The following is a 16688-nucleotide window of genomic DNA, read 5'->3' on the forward strand; positions in this document are numbered from 1 at the left end:
CCTATAGGCTGTGTGGGTTTTAGGGGGGAAAACAGCTGGTTTTTGTTAGGTTCTAGTGGTGGCTCCATCAGGAGATGGTCCCTGGAATGTGGCACACCCTGGGCCACCCTTCAACCCCACTTTCTCTAAACATCTTTCTGCACTGTGCAATGGGAAAAAAAATTGCAAATGCCTTTCCTTTGGCATTGAGTGAGTGAAGTATTTCTGGATCAAACCCAAATTCAAAGTCTTGCTTTCTGACAACCAAAGAAATCCAGAGGGTTTTCTTTGGTGAGAAAGAAGAGAATTGAAAAGTGGTCTGACAGGTTAAAGAAAGGTGAATGTCAGGGGTTAAAGAAGAAAACACCTTCAGAATTTAATTAAGTATTTAACACTAAATACACTGAATGATGCACTGGAAAATTTTTGTCCATCAGACAAGGCTTTGGATCAATTTGTTCTGCCTTTGCACCACCATCGATTTCCACTCCTGGACCATTAGTGCTGCCAGGGCCCTGCCTGTGGGTGGGGGCTAGAGGTTCTGCTGGAAAACTTCTCATCTCCTCTCTTCACACAGGAAAAAAACCTCAGAGATGTCCAGCCCTTCAGAAACATACCCCTTTACCCAGCTCCTACATGCCACTGGTCACTGATAGGTGTTGGGGCAGATCCCTCCATCCTGAGCTGCAGAAAAACTGCTGAGCTCAAGTCGAGGATGGAGAGGGTGAATAGACACAAAATCTCCCATTAATGGCCAGACCCTGCTGCCAGCCCAGACAGCTGGAGGGCTGCACATGTGCCAGCATGGGCAGACCCACTTCCTAAAATAGCTTTGGGATTGATGCTTCCAGGGCTCAACATTTTCTGAGGTGTGGGGGCAATGCTTTGTTCTGATGTGCTGCCTTCCCCGATAGCCATTGCAGGGACCAAATGAGCTGCAGGGAAATTAATTGGAAAACTCTCAGTCCCCCCCAGGCTCTCAGCATACCCACAGTAATGTCACCAGCAACCCGCAGTGACAGCAGTGCAGAGCTCTCATAGAAAAGCAGAGATTCAGGGATTTCCTTCACCCCTGCCCCAGGCAGGGCCAAGGCTCTCTGGAATTGTGTTAGTGGGAGTCATTTTCATTTGATCACAGCGTTGGAAAGGATTTAAATTCAGGCTGCTTCCATCCTGTCCTTCTGATTTTATTTCTTTAATACAAAAATACCTGAAACAGAATATTTGTACCCCACAGTCCTTGGATGTCAGGAATCTCTCCTAGAATTCTTATAATGCTGAAATATCATAGAATGGTTTGGGTTGGAAGAGACCTCAAAGACCATCTCATTCCAGCTCCCTGCCATGGCCATGGACACCTTTCACTATTCCAGGTGGCTCCAAGCCCCATCCAACCTGGCCTTGAACACTTCCCGGGAGGAGGCAGTTATGGTTTCTATGGGCAGCCTGAGGACACACTCACAACCCTCACAGGAGAGAATTTCTTGTTAATCCCTAATCTAAACCTATGTAAATATGGCCTCTGCAGTCCATCCTTTAGGGCAGGGAGACATCACTGTCCTGATCCAACAACAGCAGAGGAAAAAGGGATCAAGCACTTCCAAACCACTGGCACCAGCATCACCAATTAAGTAAGAATTGCTTTGTTGTTCCTCCACAGCCTTAGGGTTTTTGTTAATCTTCAGGAGTGGGGTGAAGCTGCAGGGACAGGATTTCTGTACCAACCCAGAGACACAATTCTGCTGGGATTCACACCCATACCCAGGTCCTGCCAGAACAGCCAAGTAGTCAGAACACAGAGATGGGGGAAAAGGATTATGGAGAAAGGAAAGGGCTCCACTGCACCCAGATATAGACTAATAAGTGAACCATTCATCTGATAGGGACACGAGGGAAGTTTGCAGATATTGAGCCCCACTACAATTCAGTAATACCACTTGTCTTTATCTCTTGCCCAAGTAACACAAACATTTATGGAATTACATTTTAAGGCTTTTAAAGGTGTATTTAGAACGTGTTTCCTTTGAAGTGTTATCTTTGCAAGCTCTCATACGCTGATAAAAGCCGTGTTTAGCTGCCTCGCAAGGAGTGCTCGAAAACTGCCGGTGCAGAGATTTTCACTCTTTTGGGCAGGACAGGGCAGCCTTCCCAGGGGCTGTGTTTTGCCTCAAGCTGCTGGCATTTGCCACAGTCCTTTCCCAGCAGAGCCACGGTGTTTGCAGGAAAGCAGCAGTGAGAGGTCTGTCGTGGTGGGACCGACAGCGTGGGGCAATCTTTGGAGTTGGGTGACATCCTCGGAGGCTGTGAAGCTTTAACACAACGAAACAAGAGTCCCGGGGTTTTGCAGACATCACTGCCTGTGAGCTCCACTTCCCTCCCTGGGAACCTTCAGGAGAAGGGAAACAACGTGGTGAAACAAATGACTTCATTCCAGGCTGGTTCCAGTTAGCATCCCCATCCCTCCTCGCAGCCCTGCCCAGAGATGAAGACATTGTTCAACAGCTCATCACTCACCGGCAGGCTCCGTGCAGGCAGCCAATGCACAGACCCCAAGCCTCATCCCGCAGGCAGAAGACTTGACCCAAAGCTCCTTGAGACCTATGGAAAGGCTCCAGTGGATTTCTATGGGTCTTGGATCTCAGCAAATGTTGGCAAACTCCGCCAAAGCTAATGGGAATGTTGCTGGCAGCACAGGCTGACGGGTCAAGCAAAGGGAGAAAATTAATTTATCAAGCAAGAGGATTTGTCTTCCCTTGAAGTTTCCAAGGAGTTTCTTAACAGGATGCTCATTAACATACCACTGAGGGAGGAGGGACGCCTCTCTACGTGCCATTTTAAATACCAACAGCTCCAGATTGGCAATGGTCACATGGCAAACAGCTCAAGGGGGTGGAAATGGCTCTCCCCATTCCCTCTGACCCTTTTCTGGCCCTCCCCAGCTCCATGCAGACTGTCTTGCTCCTGACCTCCACCCTCGACTGCAGCTGAAATCTTGGTGCTGGAGCTGGGCCATGATCACTCCAGCCCTGCTCAACTGCCTTTTTGGAGTTGCTTTCATTCATTTCCTTCACCCCAAGCACCACCCCCCACCCCCAAAATCACCATGCACAGCTTGTCTGAACATGTGCCGAACCCGATAAGCTTTTGGCAACTGCCGGAATAAATTGCTTTAATAAAAATGAAAACCATTTTGTGGGGGGAGCAGAGAGGGAAGGGAAGCAAAAGCAAATACAAAAATAATGTGCAGGCAAGGGCCCATGTGATCACCTGGCAGAAAGAGGCATTCCCAAATCAAAGCATAAATCATGGGGCTGGGAGCTGCCAGGCCAGTGTGGGGGCAGGCAGTGAAGCCCTTCACTCCTAGGTTCACATTCATTGCTGCAAAGAGCACGGAGTGAGTGTTGCTTTCACCAGGTGATGGAGGGGAATGCGCTAAAATAGCTCCCAAAAGGAGCTGCATGAGGGGCAGGCTCCAGGGGCGTGTGGCTGCAGTGGTTTTACTGGGGTGGGTGTGCTCAGAGCCCTCCAGGCAGGATGGGGATGTAGGGGAGAAGGAAGGTTTGCAGGATCCATCCTCCAGCCACCTCTGTGTGCCAAGCTCCATTCCATCCCACAGTAAGGCCAGGGAGCAAGCCAGGCAAGCAGAGCCTGCAATAACCCATGCCTGGAAGGTTCTGAATTGGACACAGCCCTTGTGGGGGAGAAGTTGGCCCAAATTTAGCACATTCCACAAAGGAGTTTTCACACTTGGAGAAGGATTCTGCAGAGGTTCTTTTAAATACTTGGGAGGATGATGTCTTTATCTGTGCTCAGGAGGAAAGGACATAAATCCCAGACATGGCACAGCCGTGTTCACCAGGCTGACAGTGACACACTTGGTGGAGAGTTACTGTAAACTGCCTAAAAGTTGATCACCCAGACCTGCAAACCAAAGGGTTTTTTCTTTTTTAAAAAAATATTATTTATTTAAAGGTTGGTGTAAAAACAGTGATGGATTAGTGGGTTAAATGCTCCACAGCTGGTTCAACGTTTGCTCTTTCCACTTCAACTGGATTTAGGCAGATCATCTCATTCCTGTTTTTTATTGTGGCAGGAGCACTTTGCTGCTGGCTTTCCATCTTAGGAAGGAGAAGGTGGAAACAGAGAAAAAAACCCAACTTTGGCACATTCAGGGCTCCTATCTTGGGTATTCAGGTGCTGCCTCACTGGAGATAACACATCAGGGAGAGCCAAAGAGAGCTATAGGGCATCTTTTTTTCCAAGGATCTTTGCCAGAAATTAAGTTCAAAATAAGTTTTCTTGTCTTTAATACTGATATGTTATTGATTAATTAATTACAGAGGGATGAATGACATATTTGTGTGTTGTGGTTAAACCATTTAAAGCCTAAGAGCTGTCATCCTTCCCCAGCTCTTGAGAGCAGGAGCCTTTCCAGTGAAAAGCTTTGCTAACAAAGCAGTTGAGAAAAATATTTACTGCCAGAGTTTCTTCAATTGACATTTGCATCTTCTGTAATTTGCAGACTCCGTGCAATTTGAGCCATTTTCATGGGACTATAATTTATGGGAAGTGTCTCTGTAAAAAAAAAAAAAAAAAAAAACAAAACACAAAAGCATCTTTTGCTCTGAAATTCACACTTAATTTTTTACCTCTTTTTGGCCAGGGGACGAGGGAGGGGCAAGGGAAAATGGTTATTGCAGGAGACAGAGCAGAGATGGAGGAGTAAGAGACAGGAAGGACTATTAAGTGCAGAGTTTCTCAAACTATGGGTCGTGACCACTTAAAAGAGAGCCAGGACATGTCAAAGGACAGGAGGGTCCTCCTTGGTTTAACCAAGTGGGAGCCAGCTGAAAAAGACCTGGCTCCCCTCTACCCTTAGGAAAAAGATGAATTTTGGGCAAGATTGGCATCCTGGTCCAGCCTGGATGGGAACGCAAGTTGGAAGAGGGGCTGCCTGGCTGTCCTCCATCCCTGGGCAGTGGGAGCCAGCTGTGAACTCCCTCTACATGTTTTCATGTTAGAGAGGAAATGGTTACAAAACCCTAATTGCATTAATCTCCTCCTTGAAGAAGGAGGGGAAGGCAGAGGTGAGGAGAAGTACCCCAACAGTTCAACTCTTTTGTGTTTCCCCAGCCTCGGCTGAGCTGCTGCTGGCTGAGAGATGGCATGGAGATGGATGAGTCAAAAAAAAAAAAATCTAAATATTAAAAGTGTTTGTTTTAACTTTTGGCACAGCCTACCCAGCCTCCAACATCCTCAGCAGGGAGCCAGGCACCCTGAGCTCTGCAAGCCACACCATCCACGCAGACAGACAACTTTTCTCAGAGCATAAACGGTTTAAACTTTTGTTCATTGGCAAGATGTGAGTAAAAGGAACAAGAACAGGTGAATTTAGGTGGGATCACAAAAACTTACAACGTGTTTCCTGACTAGACAAGTTGTGCCAAAGCCTGGCATCGACAACTACCTTCCCACCACCCTTTTGCACTTCATTGAGAACAGCTGCCACCCAGTTTGATGATGTCTTTGTACTCTCCTGCACGTTTCCAGCACCTTGGAAGGCAAGAGCTGCATACCCAGGGCATTTGCAGCCCAGATGGTGCAGGTTGGAGAAGGTGAAGGAAAACTGAGCCCGAGTGGAAAGGACTCATCTGCCTCTCCTTCCAGCTGAGTGACATCTCTCACACCTGGCTGCCCTTTTCCCAGCTGATCTGGTTTTGTATCTTTTAGAAACGGAAATTCAAGGCAGCTTTTTTTGTTTGTTTGTTTGTTTGTTTGTTTCTGAGATCTGTGGGTGACCCCCAGGGTTAAAGCGACACCCAGTGCCACCCCATGCAAATCCAGGGAGAAGTGGCACAACCACAGCCCACAAAGGTTGCCTTTGTTATTTAGCATAATTTAAATGCTTTTAACACCAGAAAATTATTGGTTTAGCTAAACCTCTCCTTGTCTCACTTTTACAGCCTTTCCCCCTCTTCAAGGTGAGAAAAGCAGGCAGCAGCCTCCTTGCCCTGGTTCTGCAGGTAATGATGCTCCATCCCTCGGGTCCAGCACCCAGTGCTGCCCAGGGTGATGGGAGCCCTCCGAGCATGTGGGCACCCAAATCCTGACCCGGGCGATGTCCCGGGCTGTGTCCTGTGCAGGCAGCTGCAGGCACAGGAGGTGTTTCGAAGCCATCGAGCAGCCTCTGGTGGAAGCTGCCTGCTATGTGTGTGCTGCCTTCCGAGTGTGTCCTGCCAGAGCTCGGTATTCCTGGGGATGTGGCAGCTGATCAAGGGAATATTTCCTTCTCTCATTGCAGCACCCGGCTGGTAACATTGATCTACCTCCCCTTTATATTTTTGTGTTTCTGTGTCTGCTGGGGAGCAGCAGCTGCCCATGTGCTTGTTCTTCCTGCAGTGACTCTTTTGGATTTGCTCTGATGGGATTCGCCCAAGAGGATCGGGCTGTGAAGTGTCCCCAGGCTGTGACAAGTGACAGGACCAGGGGGAACAGCTTCAAACTGGCAGAGGGTATGGTTAGATTAAATATCAGGGAGAAACCCTTCAGCTGCTGGCACACGTTGTCCAGAGAAGCTGTTTGCCTGATCCCTTGTGCCTATGAGTTATTGTTAATAATGTGGGGATTCTTTTGTCAGCATCCTAAAGGGCTTTAACAGCATCCTCACCTAGGGCCTCCATCCACATCCATGGCCCTGGAGTGCTCATTTCAGCCCAGCATGAGATTGTCAGCTCCTGTCCCAGGGATGCTGCAGCATGCTTGATGTCCAGCTCTGGCCATGTCACCATGAAATCACCTGCTGGCTTGGGCTCTTGGATTTGATCTCCAGCTCTGCTCTGTGCTCAGGTCCTGTAGCCCAGCCCATAGGGAACATCTCCCCTGGGTGTCTTTAGTGCCCTGTGGTGTTCTCTTCAGTGGGAAAAAATCATGTACTTCCTTTCCTGAAACAGGTGTTTTTTTCCATTCTATTGGTCCTGTGGAGTGAAGGGTAAGCTGCACCCATAACAGATGTTCATTCTGTTGACCAGCTTTTCCTGAAAGCCTAACTTACTCTTTCCTTTGCTTTTGGGTGGGGGTCAGTATTACTCAGCTCTGGGGATGAGTGCTCCCACCATCAGAACTGTTTCCCCATTACATATTCAGAAAGGATCTGGAACCTATTGAAGTTCCTTCTTGTCTTGCTCGGTCATCTCTCTGGCTTTCCAGTTGCAGCCAACTGTCTCAGTCTTGACCAAATGCCTTCACATTGCATCAGTGGATTTGCATTTCTTTTCTTGTTTTATTGTTTTCCTTCTAGAAGATGGTCTTGATTTTTTTTTTTTTTCAAGTGCCTTAGATGTAAAGAAATCCATTCCTGCCCAGATCGTTTGGCTCTTCAGCCAGGAAGCAGACAACCCTTGGTTTCTGTGAGCAATCTGTGTGATCATCGGTAGACACTTGCAAGACAAGAGGAGGCTATATGGAGATGATTCCCAGAAATGTCCATTCTGCCTTCTTGTACACCAGCACAACACTTCCAGACAGCTGCTCTGCCTCAAGCCTCCTCAGACTCACCAGCAGCTGCTCCCAGTAACCTTTCTTTTGGTGTTTCTCTCCTTGATGCTCCAGACAGAGCTGCCACTGAGCTGTTGGAGGCAGGTGTGGGATGGTGTCAGTGCCCCCATAGCTCAGTGCCTCAGGTCCCAATGTCACTGCTCAGACATCTGGCTGCTGCAGGTGATCTCCCCAAACCCCACACCTCCTAGTCACCCCACTGCCCCTCCCATGATGTCACCAGGCTGGTCTGAGCAAGGATCTCTCTTCCATGTGGTTGCTATTAATTCCACCACCGCAAGCCTCAGCCTGAGGTCCCAGGCCATATCAAGCAGTCGATCTCTAATTGTCATATCCGACAATAAAACAAAGGGCTCAAAAAGAGGGGGAATATTAAAGCCAGGAGCAGAATGCTTGGATGGAAAACATCCCCTTTATCTTGTGCTGTGGCCCTCTTGCAGACGAATGAGTCAGGAATTTCATGCACGTAGACCAATCACCAAACTGTCCCTACAGGTCTGCCCAGGACCACGGCTTGCCGAGCAGCTGCTTGTTTACCTGCCACCATTTCCATAGCATGGGTGTGCAGCCACATTCCTGGGAGCCCCAGCTGCTCCCACCTGCCCGACCTGTCCGAGAGCGGGAGCGAGGCTCGCAGCCACGGTTTGAGAGATGTGATTGCCACAGGGAAACACTGCCAAGGATGCTCAGCGCTCTGCTGGGATGACTGAGGAGCCAGCTCAGCAGCTGGGGTGTAAGGCAGCGTGCTGGCATCACTGCTGGTGGATGGAGGGACTTTACAGCAGCTGAAGCTCTGAGCTGTGGCAGGCGCTGAGCTCTGGGATGCGGGACATGGAATGACTCAGAAGAGGAGCAGCTCAGCCTCAGTGAGCCAAATGCCCTTCCACAGGAGCTCTCCCTATCGGCTGGCCCTGGAAATGTCACAAGGAAACCACCCTCCTCAGGTTACGTGTCCTATTAAGCAAGAGGGACGCGTCCCTCCCGAGCCAGAGCCGCGCTCGGGGGTGGCTGTGCCAGCACAGCGAGGTCCTGCTCGCAGGGCAGCTTTTGGCAAAGCAGGATGGGCTGCCTGGGTCCCACATCCGTAGGCAACAACTTCTTATTGCTTTTTATCAGCGCCAGGCTGATGGGGAGCAAGCGCATCTCTTGCTCTTTCCTGGAGCTGCTCCTGTCCGCAGCACTGCGGGGGAAGGCTGTCCCTGCCCAGCCTGGGCAGGGGAATCCGTGCCAGCATTTTCCCCAGGGGATGCTGAAGTAGCTGCACTTCAAAGGCTCCGGAAGTGTCCATTTTGCCTTGGGCTCCACCAGCCCACGGTTTAGGGTGAAAGCTGCTTGTGTCAGCAGCTGGAGCTGGGAGGAAACGCGGGCTGAGCTAGGGCTGCTGGCCAGGATCAGCCTCCGAGTCGCCCAGCCTTTCCTCACTGGTCCCTAAAACATCCCCAGCCACTGCGAATTGTCCCCAGAAGAAAATCCAGGATGATCATGGGTTTTCATCCTGCACTTGAAACAGTCATTTGGGTCAGTTTGGGCACATCCCTTTCCCTCTGCCCAATGTTTGGGCTGGGGGTTGTTGTGTGCCCTGGGCTGTGCCACTCTAGTTTAGTAAGATGCTGCTGCTATTGCTACTACTGTCACATCTCTTTTTCTTTTTTTTCCCCTCTCCTTCTCAAAATTTGCCAAGTTGTATGAAACAAAAACAAAAACAACAACAACAACAAAAAACCAACTTCCCATCTTAATCCTGGATGAATTATTTAAAAGGGTCTGTTTGCTAATGTGATTGACTTCAACTAACAGGGCAGGTTGAGCTGTAATTATGGGAAAACAATCAAATCTCTATCTGGATTCACACCATACTGGTCTTGCCACTTTTTGTGTTACAGCAGAACCTGTTAGGCAGCTCTAGCTAAGCTGAGCCTCCTTTCTGCTGCTGGGGCAAAGAAACGCAAACCAGTAGAACCAGTCAGGCTGCAAGGAAAAATTACGGCTTATTGTCTGTGCAAGTTCACCCACACTGCTCACTCCTGTCTCCCGTGTCCCAGATGACCGTCTCCTGATCACGACCTAAACTGAGCTCCAGGAGCCGAGGAAGAGGAACAGGCGCAGTCCTCCGACGTGAGTATTGTGCTTGCACTGATTTTTATCTGTCCCCCAGCATCCTAGGCAGTGTTGTGTAGCTGGGAAGGGAGCTGGCGTGAGCCACACATGGAGAGCTGCCCAAAATTCGCTCATCAGAGTGCCGGGAGAGCTGTCACTTGGTGCTGGCAGACGGAGCCTGGTCCAGCTCCCATCTGATGGGCAGAGGTTGGTGTGTCACGGGTTTGCTTGGTTTTTTGTCCGCTCTCAGAGTTCGAGGAGGAAATTTGGATTTGTTTAGCAGCTAGATGGTTTGTGGCAAAGTGGCAGCTCTGAGGGGTCGGTGGGGAGTGGACCTGAGCCCGCCCGGGCTGCATGGCACTGCCCAGCCACAAAACCCGGGGCTCTGCTCTTAGCAAAAACTTCTCCTCTGGCATTTTCCACCTGAGCGTGAAAGGTAATGGGATATCCCTGCGATCCGAAATGCTGAGAAATGGCATCCAGCTCCACTCAGTGGGACTGAGATAGCTGTGGAGAGTCAGAGCAATTTCTGGGTGTCAGGGTTTATGTGAGTACTAGGGAGCCCAGTTGTGTTTGCATCCAGAGGCAGGAACAGAAAACTTCCCTGAGCAAACATCCAGCAGTGTGACAGCCAAGGGGGAGCAGAGCTTCGGCCAGGTGGGATGAGCTGTGTGGGATCCAGGACGTGCTCATCCTGGGCAGGCAGCACCTGGGTGTAAGTGCTGGGTGCTGGGGGTGCATCACCCCCTTGCACACCTGATCCACTTTCCATGTAGCATTTCACTGCCCCATCCTGCACCAAGCCATGCATATGCTGGGCAGTAAATAACTTTAAATGGAGTTGTAGGTCTCCCTTCCCACCCCATTTCACACCTTGAACTCACCACTGTTGCCAAAGCTGAGAACAAATTTGCTGCTTCTTCCCTCGGTGGCAGCTTGGAGCTGGGTTGTGGTGACCCCTGCTAGCAGGGTAAGGTGGCCGTCTGTCCCCGTTGTGTCCTTTGTGGGACATCCTGACAGTGCCCTCCTGGGTTGTCCAGATACGTTCCTTCAGGCAGCATAAATGTTCAGAGAGGCTGGAGCTTGCTGGGGTTCCAGCAGCCCCAGGCACAAGGTGTAATGGTACCTAGGGCTGGCATCCTCCTTCCCTATTTTAAATCCAGGAGGAAGGAAGTGATGGTGGGATTGCTGCAGGGGAGCGGCTGTGCCCACACACACTGCTCCTGCACAGGGTTTTGTTGCTGTGGGTTGGACTGTCCCCACAGCCTGCTCCTCGTCCCTTCTGCTGGGACAGTGTCACATGGGGAATGTCCTGAGAGCACCTACAGAGAGATGACCACGGATCCTTCCCTGGGGGATGCAGGACACCGATGCATTGATCCAAAATCTAGGCTAGGTAGCAATGTGTCCCCAAGACCAGTGTGTCAGCAGGTATTTGGGACATGCAGAGATGCCTCAGTCTATAAAAATGCCCAACTCTTTCTGTCCCAGCTGCTGGACAGTGCAATGTGGGGCTGAGTGGGTAAAATTCATCCTTGGCGCTGCAGCAGGGCTAAACACCCAGGAGGGTTTAGCAGGTTTAGGTCATCCTGACACATTTCTCCTTTTTTAAATGGTGCTCAAGAGAAAAGCTGATCCTCTCCAAGACTTCATCGTCTGGAGGTATCTCCTTACCCAGGGGACACAGATCTGTTTTTTCCATTTTCATGGCCATTATCTTGACTCAGGATGCCCATGCACCCCTCACACAGCAGGAGCAGAGATGCCAGTTTATGGAAGTGTAGTTGAGAGGAGTCTTTGTGCCTATTCTCCCACACAGGACCTGCTTTCCCATGCAGGACCAGGAATGAAGAATTCCCCATGTCAGGAGCAGTGTAGACTCTGAGCCATGCTGCTGGGGAGGTCTCCTGGCATGGAGGAGAAGACAGTGAGACCAAGATGCTCTTCAGGCACCATGAGCAGTGTAACAGGATCACAAGCAGAGGGTGGGGTGATAACCACCATCTATCAGAGATTCCCAGGGTATTTTCCTGCCTTTTTGCCCAAACAGGGGCTCTGGAGCTGGGGGTGGCAGTGGAAGTGTTTTGGATGGGCAGTGACCACGTGCCTCCAATTCCAACAGGGCCTTGAGCTATTGCTGAGCCTCACCACTTCTCTATTAAATCACCCAAAAAACGCGATAATGCCTCATTACCCACTTCCCAGAGCATTTTGAGGTGTTAATTGAATAATGTTTATAGAACCTGTGGTTACCCCAAGATGCACAGGAAGATAAGTGGATACTTTTAATCATCTTCTGAATCCTGTGGGCAGACAGGTCTGCCCACAGACCTGTCCAAAGCCCACCACACGCTGGGGAGCATCATGGCACAGCTGGTGGCTCCAAATGTCATTTGCCCTCAAGTGGGGAGCAGAACAAATATTTAATGTTAAGCCTCAGCAAAGCAGCAGGAGTTGGGGAACGGGAGGACAAAACCTCCCTCCCAGATGGGGCCAGTGCAAAGAGGAATCCCCAGACTGCTCACCCTGCAATGTAATCTGCCAGTCAGATTCCTGGGTATATTCAGGTATTGCAGAGGACCAACAGCTCTGTTTTTAGTGATCCTGCAAGCCCAGGGCAGCCAAGACTCTGCTGGGAGGAGGGATGTCCCTGTTGCAAGGAATAACAAGTGCTCTTGAGGGGAATAAGGGCTCTTAAGCAGAAATGAGTTAATGGAAGAAAACTCAGACTGGGGGTTTGGTGATTGCCACAGCAATTGGAAAAGCAGAAGCTGCTTCCACAGGGCCGGGGTGGTGGGGGAGAAATCAGGCTGCTGAGTTTGTGATCACCATGGCTCTGCTGTATTATGGCAACAGAGACTTTATGGGGTAGACATAAATCAGTGTGCAGGTTGGGACTTGAGGCTGGAGCTGCATCTCGGAGGGTTTGCTCCAGCTCAGCTCTCCCTGCAGTGGGACACGTCTGTGCACACATGAGCAGGGGCAGCACCTCCCTGGTGCTGCTGATCCCGTTGAAGTGGTTCAGGTGGCTGTGACCAGCACCAGTCCCCACAACCCCCAATGGCCATTTGGGCAGGTCACAGCTCCACATCACCCAAGTGGGACCCCCATGCAGCAGCCAGCAGAGGTAACCCTGGGGCTTGCTGCAAACCGGCCCCTGAGCTGGTGGAGCAGCACGGAGCAGCTGCTCTGCTCCAGGGAGGATTTTCAGGTTGTGCGAGGTAGAGGAAAGCACCAAATCCTCCTCCCTGGAAAGGCAAGAGCCAAGGCTGCTGCTCCTGTCTCACTTGTTGGGAGGTAATTTTGCAATCTGGCAGCCCACATGCAGCACCTACAGCAAACCCAGCATGGTGGAGAGCAGGCACTGAGCTCCATTTTAGGGCAGCCTGTGCCATGTTAAGTCATGCAAATAAATAAATACCCGGGGAAAAAAAAAAAGGAAAAGAAAAAGAATCCCTCAACGTACCAAAAAAGCCTCTTCAAAGTGCCAAGTGAAGTACATCAGCAAAGAGCATTAGATCCACACTGGCCTGTGAAATACTCCTGGCACTGCAGATTTTCCATGAGTGATCAGGCAGTTTTTCTAAGTACAAACTTGTTTTATAATTCTAAAATTAGACCAGGAACATAGTAGGGTAGCCAAGGAAAGAAAGTTTGGCTGGTCAAAGCAGCTCTGCCCAGCAATTGCCCAGAGAAAGGTGTGTGACATCAATCCAGCCTGGAGCTGAGCAACTCCAGCACTGCTGATGGGGAAATATCTGGTGGTAAATCCATTAAGCTTCACTGATCTCACAGTATCAGAATGCCACAGTCCTGCCTTTTTCTTTTCTGCCTTTTTTTTTCTTAATGACTTAAGCTTGTTTAGCTAATGAGCTGCTTTATCCTCCTGAAAGGAGACAGGGCTCAGGGTGGGGAGGTGTTGTGAGTGTGACAGGCAGTGCTGGGGATGGTATTGAGAAGTCAGGAATCCTGAGGGCTTCCTGGGGACCAAGGAATGGGGGCTGGCTATGCTGTCAGAACCAGCTGTCCAAGTCCATCCCTTCCCCAGCCCCCTCAGATGGGACAGAAAACAACCTCCCTTCTGCTTTTCCCAGCCACAGCAGGAACATCCTGTGCAAGGAGTGATGCCACTGATACCCAGGAGATGCTGCGGGCTGCCCCAGCCCCATGCATGAGAGGTGAGGGGCCCTGTGTCCCAAACTGGAGCCCTTGTCCCACCCTGAGCTGAGCACCGAGGGATGCAGAGAGCAGGTGAGCAAAGCCACAGCAGTTAACAACAGCTCACCCCAGGTCTTGGGCTTTCCAAATCCTCCAGATTTAGGAGCTGGATGAGGAGTTTGCTTTTGGTCCCCGACACTGGGACTCTGTTTGCAGAGGGCACCCATCACTTGAAAATATGCCTGGCCCTGCCAGGATACCAAAGGGCTGCTCCAGCCCCATCATGGGGCTGCATCCAGCACCACCAGCTCTACATCACAGTGACAGCTCTGCAGAGGGCTGGAAATGAAATCCCTGTCTCAGGGAGCGAGCTCCACACTGAGGAACTCTGTGGTCTGGCCTTCAGCAATAAATCTCCCTTAATAAATCCTCCAGAGCAGACTAGAGGAGCAGGGAGCTGCAGCTTCATGCTTTCACCCATCCACACCGGGAGAGAGAGAGAGAGCAAAGCTGAGCCCCTCAGGGAGCCTGGGCTGTCAGGGGGGCTGTTCTGATGCAGCAAAAGGCTGGATCCTGGGAAAAGACACATGGGGAGCAAAGCTCATGAAGGATCTCTGTACCATGTGTGTGCTCAGACGAGACCCAGGGTCCTTGCCAGGTTTGCCACAGAGTGGCTGTTCCATCTGCTGGCTGAGATGGGTTCTGGCATCTCAAAAAGCACCACAGCTTTTCCCTGCTGATTGGATCTGCAGCAGGTCACAGGTCCCCACTCACCTGAGGGCTCCGAGGAAAAGAAAATCAGGAGTAAAACCCAGCCCTGGCAGCACCACAGCCTCAGCTAAGCATGAAGGGTGATGCTGCTGCCCACACCCCAGCCCCAAATCCTGATCTGCCGGGCTCTGCCCGCAGCACTGAGTCACAGCTGCAGGGATCTGGATCCAGCACTGAGCACCTGGGCCCCCACACCTCCCACCTCCCACCACATGCCAGCCCAGCCCTGCCTTCCTGAGAAGTGGGCTGGCACCAGTCCCAGCCAGGGTGTCACCTTCCCGGGGTGGCTGAGCTGAATCCCAGGGTCTGGAAATGCTGTATTCAGCCCTCAGAGACACATTCCTTGGGAAAGGGCTGTACCGTTCACTACAAGGTGGGCAGGACCTGATCCAGCAGCAGCAAGCACAGTAGGAGCACATTCAGCCACCAGCTCCTCTGCTCCCAGTTGTAATCCCTTCCCAGATTACAGCACCGGAGAATGCAATGGGAATTACTGCCTGAGTGCTTCAGAGCCTTCCCAGCTGGTACTTGGGGTGTCAGTCTCGTGATGGCAGAGGTTGATCTCACAACCTCCCTTCAGCCCTGGGGAGGTGCTTTGCCCAGGGCAGAGCCTAATTTAGGACTCAGTGATCCTGGGAAGTACATCCCATTAACATCAGGAGGGGTTTTTTTCTGTTTTGCAGTAGGGCTGTGCGTTATTTCCCCTGGCTGGTTTTTCAGCTGTGCCTCTTGGGGCTGAGATCAGTTCCCAGCCCCATTTCACAGTGGCAGATCTCGAGCTGGACAAGCCTCACCACACTTTTATCTGCTGGGTTAGATCACCCAGCCCTGGGAACCAAACCCTGGTGGATTATGCCCAGGGAAGAGGGAGTAATGAATATTTTTAATTGTTTCCCCAGAGAGTAAGATCTCTACTCTCTTTCCATCAGATTTGCTCAAAAGCCAAACGGAGTGACTCCAGGATGGTTCATGTTCAGGCAGCTGCTCCGCCGAGCCGAGCGTGCCGAGCTCGCTGCTTGTGCTTGCTGGCGCGTGCCTCATTTCTTTTGAAAATCAGATGCTTTAGGGGAAACTTTCTTCTTCCAGCTCTGCGTGCCCACATCTTGCATATGCAGGTGATCTGGCACATCCCTGCTCCTCGTGCAGATAAAGACACGGGCAGGAGCCCAGCTGGGAGAGCCCAGCACAAACCTTCCCCATGGGGCTACAAGCCCAGGTCCCAGCCCACTCTTCACTTTCCAGCAACAGAGGGGAGATTTTCTCCCTGCTCATCTCTTTGTGGTTGAAGGCTGAGTGTCCAGGTGCTTTGTTGGGATCAGAATTACTCGTCCTGACTCACCAACCCAAATGATTTTGGAGGGAGAAGTTCCCACGTGGAGATGCTAAATGCCTTCATGTGGAAGTTCCTCTTTCCCAGTGTGGTTTTGGTGGTGCCAGAGGATGCCATGGGTGCTCTGCCCATGCCATCTTCCTGCAGCTCTTGGCACTGGACACCACCTCTCCTGGTTTCTCTGTAAAATTGGGTGAAAAAGCTCTGTTGGGTGTCTCCCAAGGGTTCAAAGAGGCCACAGCCAACGAGGCTGTGCAGGAAGCCTGGACAATGACAGTGGGGTGGCCAAATGCTCTGTGTTGCCTCTGTAAAAGCTGTGCATGGTGCCAAAGGGAGGAGGGGTACAAGGGAGCATCCCAGCAGGACATGAGTCCATCAGACTCAAGCACCAAAACTGACGAGAATTTCCCCATCATCAGTCCCCATGTGGTCCCAACATGAATTCTGCTGTCCCTTCTTTATGCTTAAGAAGATGCCATGCCCCACCTCATCCCAGAGAAATGCAATTTAAACAGCTCAACAAGTAGAGGAAAAGCCTGATTTTCCAGCTGGGCTTCTCCTGGTATCTAAGACATGCTCCTTGCTATGCTCAGTACTGAGGCAGGGTGGACAAAAATGCATCCCATGGTTTAGCAAATGATTTCCCTTCCTAGCTTTGGGCTTCGTCCTTTTCAGAACACCACGTGCACCGCACACATCTCTTTTGTTGGGCATTTTCTTTCTATTTTAGGCTGAAAGTTGAATAATTTGAAGCAAAAGGACATCCTCACATTGGACACAACAGCCTGGTGTGTGGCTC

This window comes from Cinclus cinclus, chromosome 18 (genome assembly GCF_963662255.1).
Source record: "Cinclus cinclus chromosome 18, bCinCin1.1, whole genome shotgun sequence".
Taxonomy (NCBI): domain Eukaryota; kingdom Metazoa; phylum Chordata; class Aves; order Passeriformes; family Cinclidae; genus Cinclus; species Cinclus cinclus.